We start from the raw sequence: 11,333 nt of genomic DNA, 5'->3' as shown, positions 1-11,333 counted from the left end.
ATAATATTTCCTATGTAAATATTTCAAAATCTTGAAATGTCCAGGAAGGGTTCCTGAGGGATTTGTCCAGTATTTTGGCCATGACCATGTGTTTAAACTCATATATATATGGACAATATATGTCCACTGAGTCTCTCTAAATTTTCTCAAATATTTTTGATGTATTAAAATAATTTTAACCTATTAAAGACCATTTCTGGCCTTAAGAAAAAGCCTTTAAATAAAATAGTAAAACAACTTTTGAAATAATACCTTTGTGGTTTCTGGGAGTCTTGTGTCTAATAGGATTCAAATATAATTTTTGAAAGATTTTTCACACCCTTAATTAAGTACTTGTAGTTCAAGTCTCAATTCAGGGGATTTTGGAAACGCTATTTTAGAAAATACTTTTTAGCCAAAAAAAATTGTAAGAAAATACTATTATGTCCTATACACATGGCATGATCATTGGGCAAAGGTTTGGATCAAGGAGAAGGAGTATAAGAGTTGGAGGATTTATTTGATTTTTAGAGCACTTGCAACCAACACACAAAAATCAAATCAAGCAAAGACCAAAACACTCAAAAGTTTTTTGTCAAACCACATTTTATCATGATTTATTAGCTTAAGTGTTGTGGCATGAAAATCAAGGTGTGACAGACCTACCCCCCTTACAAGAATCTCGTCCCCGAGATTCCCAAACTAGGCGCGGAAAGGAATACGAATATTAAATCTGGGGTAGTCTTCATGTCCTCTTATTGTTTCTGCTTCCGTGTGGTGCTTCATTGATCCTTGAAGTAATTGATGATGTGGCTTCATGTACGACGTCCTGCTTGATCCAGGTTGCTAATGGTCTCTCGGATAGGTTAGGTCAGGCTGGAGGTTGATGGCTCGGTGATCGATGTCCTTGTAGAGATTGGGCTAGTTAGGAAGTTCAAAACACTTCCAGAGTTGTGTCGCGTGGAAAACGTTGTCCACAGTGGGTAACTCAGGTGGTAACTCCAGCTGGTAGCCATCTACTCTTGTCTTGCAGTGATCTCGGAGGGGGTCGATAATCCTGGTGTGAGCTTCTCTTGACATGAAAATTCTTGGTTTTCTTGAGAGGAGTGGCTCGTAGATACACATGGTCTTCGATGCGGAAGTTTACTTCTTGGCAACGGTGGTTGATATAGTTCTTCCTCCTCGACATGGCGGTCTTCAGATGTTCCTTGACCAGCTGAATGACTCTTCTTCCGCCTTCAGGTAGACAATTATGTCATAAAAGAAAGATGACAACTAACTTGTCAAAGTACTCCATGAAGTCTACGGGGTACGTAAAGTGGGTTGAGGCATTGGTGGTGGTCACGGTTGAGTATTAGCCAAAGTCTTCTCGTCCTAGGCCCAAAGCCCATGGTCATGATCCAACCATGTTGTGGCTTGGTAGGGCTTAAGGGTATCAAGGATTCTAGTGCGCGGGTGAACGTTTTATCATCTTATCCTTAAACGCAGCTTCTAAGATGCCAATTGTTCTATCTAGTCCTTTAGACAAATCACATCATATCACCGATATCATCATCTCCCATAGGTCAACTCCAATCATCACTCATGCTATTCATATCCTCATGGCTCCTGAGAGGGGATCTAACAAAATCATACATGTCAACTATCCCCAAACTCATGTGTATGGTTATCCTCATGTAAAAATCCATGGGTAGAGCATACAAGCTTCCAAGCTTGAATTAAACATGACAATCCAAGTGCTCAGCCTATTCTCCCAAGGTCCAAGATGGTGCATGTCTATCCTAAGGGAAACACGTCGTAAGCCACTCCAAGATCTTGTTTCCTTCCTATGAATCAACTCCAATAGCCCATTAACTTCCATCAACCACTACGTAATCCATTAATTCTACAAACCCAAAATCTACGGAGTCCCACATGATCTTCTAATGTCCTATAATCCCCAAATACTTGAAGGGGCTATATCTACTATAGTAAGTCCACCAATTTCCATTACCATGGTCACGTAAACGCCAAGGTTAGGATTATATAGAATCCTAAATCAATTTCGACAATTAATCCAATCTCCTAGTTTATCGTCCACCGACAATTAATCCAGTCTAAATCCAATTTACTCCGAACCATGTAGATATACTCAGCATCTATACCTAACTAGAATCACCTACTTAAATCCAAATCTCATGTCCTACGAGAATCCATACATGTTTCCCCCCAAGTCATTTTTGTAATGTCAACAACCTCCTATTCATATCGTCCGATCAAGTCAGAATCTTATTCCTCCAAGAATCTCAGCTTGTGATCCTAATTGTCTTATAAAATCCAGTTTACTCCAGGGTGATGAAAGTTACGCTACTCTATTAACGTGATCCCACCAAGTTCATCTACCAATATGAAAGCCTCATAATCCACCAAAGAGTCTCAGTTAATTCCTCGAGGTCACTGATATAAACTCATCAAGTCATTCGTCCTCAAATTGGTATTCCCTATGGCATCGTCAGTTCTCGTGCTATCCTAGGATGATAATGTTCTTGTTCATTATGTCCACTAGTTCCATAATGAACCCAGTATTGTGGAGGCTTAACTGGTTCTTTTACAATTCTATGGGTTAAGCACATGGTTAAGGATTCGAGTTGGGTATCTCGTGAAGTATCGAAGGGTCTAGGGATGTGTTTCTAATCTTGAGGGGTAAACATAACTCCATTGGGTTACACTTAGTCGAGGAGGCTGCAGCAAAAGTCTTCAGTGCCAGTTGGTTGCCGAAGTAGAATCTTTGGTGTATCTTGTCTTTTCGGTCTTCATTTGAGGAGAGAGATGAGAGGGAAAAGCAGCATAGAGGAGGGGAGTGCCTAAAGGGGGTTCTATAGTGCAAGTGCAAACAAACAGGTGCAAAAAGGGCCAAACAAAAGAAACAAGGTAAGGAAGGTGATATAGTCGCGTACTTGTTGCTTAGGGAAAAAGTGCGACCTATATCAAAACACAAACAAATAAAAACAAGCAACACACAATCATGGTTCTATCTGAACCATCATATGGACTCAACTGCGCATAGGGGGTACACGACTCATCCTACCCTAGGGGTTCTCGGACTCAGTAGTCGTGCTTTGCTCCGTGCCTCGTGCAGTCTTCTGGATTTTCCTCAGGTGTAACTACGTCTCATGTAGTTGTTCGATGAAATGATCCAGGTTGAGCCTGAAGAGTCTTGAACAACCTCTCACCTGACGAGCTGATGGGGTGGAGGTGGTTCCTCGTAGCTGGCATTGACTCGGTCTTCTGTTGTCTTCTTAACATTGACGATCCCTTTTGCCTTCTAAGGCATCGATGGTACCAGGTAGGTAACCCTTTATGCAATGACATTACCAAGGCATAGTAGAGGTCCAACCTATCGGTTACGTTGATGACAACATCGACACCAAGAGCGGGGGATGAAGAGAACCATTTTCCTGCTCACTATAGTGAGGCGGGCCAAATGGCGAGGTTCTCATCCACCGGTGGTTGCTAATACAACAACGGTAAGGAGATGATTGCTCTATTAGCGATGTATATCATGGTCTTGCATATCTTACACCCTGATCGTCATAGGACAAGGTTGCATCATCCTGGGGCAAATTCAAAGGTGTCACCATCCTCTAGGTCTTCATGTTCTCATTCCTCGAAGGCATACCTACTGTTGGCACATCTTGTCGTGGTGTCGCCAATCTTGTGTTCGGAAGAGGTGGGTGAGTGTTTGTGAAAGTGCTAGTGATCGACTAGAGGGGGGGTGAATAGGCGATTTTTATGAAAGTCTTTAAAACATGTAAGTTTCAAAGATAAACGATAGAAATAAACCTATTATCATGCAGCGGAAGGTAGACTACACTAGGAAAACCATAGTCACGTATTCAATGAAGTGAAAGCACAATGACTAGTAGCAGCTAGGCAGTAAGGATCAGGTAGGAAGATATTGAGAAGCCAATCAGTACACGTAATCACTTAGTGAAGTCGAATGGTGATGCTATCGTACAATGACTTCACAAGAACCAACAGTAAGTAAAGGGAAGGGAAGGATGAAACCAGTGACTCGTTGAAGACAATGATTTATTGGACCAGTTCCAGTTGCTGTGACAACTATACGTCTGGTTAGGGAGGCTGAGATTCAACTCAGAAGACCTCGTCTTCACCTTATTCCCCTTGAGCTAAGGACACCCAGTCCTCGCCCAATCACTCTGGTAAGTCTTCAAGGTAGACTTCCAAACCTTCACAGACTTCGTTCACCGGCGATCCACAATGACTCTTGGATGCTCAGAACGCGACGCCTAACCGGCTGGAGGATTCACAGTCCTCAAGTGTAATAAGTCTTCAGATCACATAGACAAGAAGACTTAGGTGATGCCTAACACTCTTTGGCTCTGGGTGGTTAGGGCTTTATCCTCTCAAGGAATTCTCTCTCAAAGGCTTCAAGGTGGGTTGCTCTCAAATGAAAAAAGCCGTACTTTAACTTTGAGCGGCCAACCGTTTATGGTTGTAGGGGGTGGGCTATTTATAGCCACTAGGCAACCCGACCTGATTTTTCCGAAATGACCCTGGGTCACTAAGGAACTGACACATGTTCCAACGGTCAGATTTCAAACACACATGGCAACTTTACTTGGGCTACAAGCAAAGCTGACTTGTCCAACTCTGGACAAGATTCGCTCTCATAGTCTTCACTCGAAGACATAGGGTTTTAGTTAAGCATCACTTCAGTCATTCTGCCTGGTTCTCTTGGACCCCACTTAACAGTACGGTGGTTCTTATGACTCAACATAGAAGAAAAGGAACTACGAAAGATCTAAGTCTTCGCGCTTCATAGTCTTCATGCGATGTCTTCTCTTGTCATAGTCTTCAATGTGAATGTCTTCACATACCACCTTTGACTTCAATGTCTTCATACATTTTTAGGGGTCATCTCTGGTAGGAAAACCGAATCAATGAGGGACTTCTACCTATGTTATCCTGCAACTCTCACAAACACATTAGTCCCTCAACTAGGTTTGTCGTCAATACTCCAAAACCAACTAGGGGTGGCACTAGATGCACTTACAATCTCCCCCTTTTTGGTAATTGATGACAAACTAGTTGAAGTTTTCAACGGGGAATATAATATGTGAAATTTTAAAGGAATTGTCTTCATAAGTTGCAAGGGCTCCCCCTGAAGATGTGCATATAAGTAATTTGCTTTTGGAATGCAAATGCACATGGCAGGTTGTACTTGTGGAGATCCTCTTCAACTTATGATGACAATTCATCATGCATGAAAAGTATGTGAAGATAATGACATGCATAATGAAAAATGGACGTCTGCAAAATGATCTAAGTGCGGAATTTATCGTCGCACATGTGGAATTTATCATCGCATCACAGAATAGCAAATAAGTAGCAGACGACCATCGAGTTTAAGTGTTACAACTCAAGGAACCAAATGTATCAAAACAAGAGTTGTAAACACTAGGCAAAACATAAAGTAACCGCCCATATGGACCCGCTTGAAGACTATCAAACTCATATGCTTCTCCCCCTTTTGTCAGTGAGGACCAAAAAGGTTTGAAGACATAGAGCATCTACTCGTTCCCATGAATAGTGGGTGAAGCAACAAGGTCGTCGGTGGTGTTCGACAGTGCAGAAGAACTTGGAGCAGTGTCGATGCGTGCAGAAGTAGGGGGCGGTGAAGTGGCATCATCTTCGTCCTCGATCACTCTGGCATTCATAGTTGCCGCAGAGGAAGAGAACTCAGAGTCTTCAAGAGATGGAGTTCGTCACAGCACAGTCCTTCGGGGAGGTGTGGAGTCAAACTTGAAACGTTCAGAGAAGGCATCCTCTTGAAGATCATCCTCAGAACACATAAGCGTCAGCCCTTTCCATGTACGCCGACAGGTTTCATGGGCAACAAAGGAATTCTTGGTGGCAAGATTGCGAATGCGGTTGACATCCACCAAGAGGCTTTGCATTTGGCGCTTCAGCCAGTCATGATGTCTATCCTGTTTCTGATGAATGGCAACCAAAAGCTCTCGGTCATTGAGAACACGAGATCACTTCTTGGGCCGTTGGGCAATAGTGCTTTCAGTGGCTTCAGTGAGGGCACGATGAGGTGCACGTGTAGTACCAGCCAGAGGATAAACACGAGTGACTGCTTCAACTCCTTCAATGTTCTGAGAGAAACTGTGATGCTCAGCATTCTGAAGACTAAGAGGCTCCTTGGCGGGCTCTGGATAAATGGCTTCAACGGACATATCCATGTCAGGCAGAAAGATCCGATGATTGCGAGCAGATGGCTGATATGAGATAGCTGAGTGGAGTTTAATCAGCCGCATTATCCATGGAGCATAGAACTTCAAGCCAAAAAGATCAGATCCTGATGCAGCAAGTTGGCGGATGAAGAAGTCTTGTGCGTTGAAGCATTTGCCGTGAAGAATATAGAAGACCAAAGTCTTCATTGCACCTTCCAGCTTTGCATGTGGAGAATGTCCTTTGATGGGCCAGAGAGTTCGCCTTATAATGTGATAGATAGTCCGTGGCAGATACTCAAGGTCTTCAACAAAGAACTCCTTAGGATATGCAGCATCTGGAGACAAAGGCTTCATCATACTGAGCATCTGACTCATGTTCGGTTCAGGCTTCTGAAAGACGCTCTCCATAGCTTCACTTTGAAGCTGACAGCCATGTTCATAGAGATCTCCAGGAGTGGGAAGACCAGTGAGCTCAATGATATCAAAGGCTTTGGCTTCGTGATGAACATTTCCAGTCATCCACTCAAGGACCCAAGTCTACGGATCTCTGTTGTAGCCTCATATGTGAAGAGTGGCATAAAATTGGAGCAGCAACTCGTCGTTCCAGTGCTCTTGGTCGGTGACAAAGGGCAACAATCCAACCTCTTTGAAGCAATCCAGAGCTTCTTCCAAGCAGGGCACACCAGTTATTGCTTCGGTGTCGAGACGCATATGAGGGAAGATGCGACCTTGATTGTACAGGATGCATGAGTAATAACTTCGCTGCGGATAGCTCCAGAACCGATCAAAAGATATTCTTTCCCTTGAGTAGGGGTTCTTGGAGCTATTGAAGAAGGTGTTGTCTGCTTTTAAGCCATTGACATTAAAGGATCCAGGTGCTGATGCAGGACCTGGAAATCTGGGCAACCTTGGCATTGGCTTCTGTACCTGAGGCCTATGCTCAATATGATAGTCAAACTGAGGACCAGCAGCAGGCGCAGGAACAGGAGCAGTAGCATCATTGGCTTCGCTGACTTCTGGTTCATGGGTTGGTGTAGGCTCCACATTTTCTTCAGCCATGACAATGTCAGTGGCTTCATTCGTGTTGGTGGTGGCAGCCTCAAGATTTTCTACCTCCACTTGATGAGCTGGAGGGTCGGGCACAGACACATTCTCCTCGAGAATAGCTTCTTCAGTGGTTGGCGGAGTAGGGGCATGTTCTTCTTGGGTGTCGTCGGCTGATGCAGCCGGAATGTCTTCAGCAGCTTTAGCCTCAGACTCAGAGACTTGAGACCTTGGTCCTTTGCGAAGCCTGCGTAACGCTGGCGACGCCTTTGGAGATGGAGTTGGCTGGGCCTCAAAGTGATCTTATTCTTCTTGCCGGGGTGGTGTGACTTGTTGTTGTGGGTGATCAGCCCATGATGCATCCTGAGCAATTGGCGTCAGAGGACGACCAATGCTGATGAGTTCGCTGTGCGTAAGCACAGGCGATGATACCTGTTGGTGCTCAATCAGAGGAAGAACTACATCATCGTCAACATTGTCATGGTGACCAATGTCTTCAGCAGCGGTGGGATCAGCTGCTGGAATGTCTTCAGCTTCATGAGCCTCTGTGGAAGCAGGCTCATGGACAGTCAGTTTGCGCTCTTGATGTTCAGTGGCAGGGCGAACCATGGAGATAGGTTCAACAACTAAGGGCTCTGTGGGAGCAGCCCGATCCTTCTTGGTCTTGCGCTTCTTCTTGGAGGGTGCAGCAGCAGAGGCTTCAGGATGTTTCCTCTTTCTGGCTTCAGCCTCAGCAGTCCTTGTCTTCTTCAGTTCTGAAGCGGTTGACCTGGCCTTTGGCTTCGAGCCAGTCATGCTGGCTGGGAAGACAATGGGATGTGCTTCCTGCCTTGGTGCGTCGGGTGCGGCCACAGCGGGCTTCTTCTTCTTCTTTGCAGCCATCCTGGGGTCGATGCCAGGGCGACCAAGAGCCTTGCGCTTCTCAGCCTCATTGTAGGCTTGCACACACTTGTTAGCCAGGCTCTTTGTGCGCTCACGAGAACCTTGAGCTTCTTCACGCTTCTTGAGAAAGGCTTCTTTGAGCTCGTGCAGCATGATCTTGAAGTTCTTGAGCTCTTGCACGCTGAGCTTGGCCATATGCTTCTTAAACTGAGCTTTCTCAAAGTCGATCTTCTGCTTCAGTTCAACGATGCGCTGGGCTATAGCTAGCTCTGAAGCAATGGCGCCATGGAAGGCAACACTGAGGCCAATCGGAAGTTGCAGATCTTCAAAGCTAAGGTTGGGTGTGTCAAACCACTCATCAATGAAGTTATGGATGATTGCCACATCAAAGAGAGGCAAATTATTGAAGATTTCTGCTTCTTCTTTGCTCTTGATCAGTTGCTCAAGAGCATCATCTGCCAGATCTTCATCGCTAGATAGATCAATAGTGTCGTTGCGCAGAATTGCAGCAGCAGTCAGTTCTTGGCTGGTGTGTTGCAGAGGCATATTGACTTTCGAGGGCTTGGAGATGCGTGACAAATCTTCAGACTGCACACTGTCTTCAGGAGGTGCAGTAGCCAGTGGCTTCGCCCGTGATATTTTTGGTGCTGAGGCAGGCTTTGAAGCTTTAGGCTGCTTCATTTTCTTTGGCTTCGGCGATGCAGGCGCTTCATCGGATTCAGCGTCTTCTGCAGGCTCATCCACGGCTGTCCCTTGAACCACGATATGAGTGATGAGACCTTCCAGGTTGTAGAAGGGCCCAACAAGATTGGGTTCAGCTTTGCGGGTGCCATCGGCACGGGGAGCAGAGGGACCAGGGTTGAAGTCTAGTCCCAATGACTTCTTGTTCTGCTTCGCCGAATTCTGGGCAAACTGGAAGTTGCGCTTGAACAGATTGTCGTCACGACACCATAGCAGTGACGATGGGTCAGCATCCACAGGCTGTGGTCCACGGACCATGCAGGGATAGAAGCCTTGTTCAATGGCTTCATCTCTGGACCTGGGTTGAAGATTTCTGTATAGGATGTCTCCCCATGGTCGCTTGATGGCATTCTTCTCAGCATATTCCTTGGTCACAAACCTGTACTTAAACCACTGTTCTTCCCAATATCGTTGAATCCATTGGATTCGTGTCTTGCGCTGATTGTAATCCTCTTCTGGATCTGTCTTGTACAGCTCTGAGAGGTCATCGGGCAGATCTCTTGATGTTTCACCTTGACGCTTTCTGCCACCCTTCCTTGCTGATTTCTCTGCAGCCATGAACTTTAAACTGAATGGCTTCAATATGTTCAAAGGCTTCAAAGGCTTTCGCTTGCTCGACAAACAGGAACTGGCTTCGAGAGAATTTATATGATGCTGTAAAAATTCTGCAAATGAATGCAGACTATGAGAACCAAGGGATTCTCCCACGGACATGTATCTGTGACAGCATTAAGGTGCGAGGGAAGGGGAAGAGGTCATATGCATTCTCAGAAGATTTTGAAGATAAATAAGTTTAGAAGACATTGACCTCATCGTGCGAAGACATTCACTCATAGATAAGGAGTTGGTTCCAGATTTGTACGAATCCACGGATCAGTACAAGTGAGGAATCTAACTACTTTGTGAAGCATAAGTGAACATACTAGGCATATTATGAGATGCAGTATGAAATAGATCCAAATTGTGTGAACAGAAACTGCTTGTGGTAGAAAGTGACGAATCTATAGGATCAAAGGGGCCGTAAAAAGGAAGTTTTATTTACCACACAAAGAACTGCTAGACGGAGTGGAAGAGGAGGCCGAGCAGTTCGATCGTCCGTGCCCTAAATTGGCGACGGAGGACACCTACAGCAACGGCGGAGAAGACGATGTCTGCGGCTGGCGTGAAGACGGCGTCGGAGAGGTCGCGGCAGCTAAGCGCTTCGTCGCCGACGTCGTCGAGGGCTAGCGGTGGCGCTAGGGTTTGTGCGAGAGTGGAAGAAAGAATAATGACTATGGTGAGGCGTGTATTTATAGGGACAGGGACGGCACAACGTTATTACATAGGTGCCCCTAGCGATTCACATCTGAAGAACATGTGGCCATCATGCAACATATCGGAGGTTGTTCCACGTTCCCACGCACGCCTGGATTGTCGGGTGGTCATTCCCACTTCTCCGGGTTTCAGGTTAAGGAATTAGCATTGAAAGCGGACTTAATGTTTGTCTCTGTATCTTCTGCTGACAAGGACGCAGAGAAGACATTCGACAGTTTCAAGAGAATGCATATGATTTGGAGAGATAGAGTTTGAGATAGAAAGCATAGAGAGGTTAGGGTCCGATCACATTCACTTAGTTCAAAAGATTCAACAAGAAGACATAGCTATAAGTGAATGCTGTAGAGGACGGAACACTAGTATATATAATCAACATAGTGAAGATAATCATGAAGACAGGTTCAGATTGAAGCCAAACCAAATGTGAAGACATAGCAAATGCAACGCCATGGGTAAAACACTTCAGACAGAAGAATTTGGTGGTGGCGTTACCCACCGTATAGGGAGTATTATACCCAGACACGGCGCACAATTATCGTGGCGCTCCGAAGTCAAATTCCACATTAATGTATTCACACTTAGAATGTATGTCTTCATTGATTGAAGATATACTTTACTTCGTGTGTTGCACACCTAAGTCATCAATATGCATAAGTGTTAGGATGTGTGCCTGATCACAGGACATTTGAGGATTCCAAGATATTTAGCTCACACCGTAACTTGCAAAATCTCCTCTCATCCAAGGGCTTGGTGAAGATATCTGCCAATTGCTCTTCAGTGTTGACGTGTATGATATCAATATCTTCCTTCACAACATGATCTCTGAGAAAGTGATGACGAATTTCAATGTGCTTTGTCTTCGAGTGCTGAACTGGGTTGTTGGCAATCTTGATGGCGCTTTCGTTGTCGTAGTAGAGTGGCACTTGCTTCAGATGAATGCCATAGCCTTTGAGTGTTTGCTTCATCCATAGAAGCTGAGCGCAGCTAGATCCAGCAGCAATGTATTCAGATTCAGCAGTGGAGAGAGATACACAGTTCTGCTTCTTTGAAGACCAACATACAAGTGATCGTCCCAGAAAATGACATGTGCCTGATGTAGACTTGCGATCCACCTTGTCACCAGCATAATCAGCA

The sequence above is a fragment of the Triticum urartu genome, chromosome 3A (genome assembly GCF_056163025.1).
Source record: "Triticum urartu cultivar PI428250 chromosome 3A, HENAU_Tu73, whole genome shotgun sequence".
Taxonomy (NCBI): domain Eukaryota; kingdom Viridiplantae; phylum Streptophyta; class Magnoliopsida; order Poales; family Poaceae; genus Triticum; species Triticum urartu.
This window is presented reverse-complemented; position numbering follows the sequence as displayed.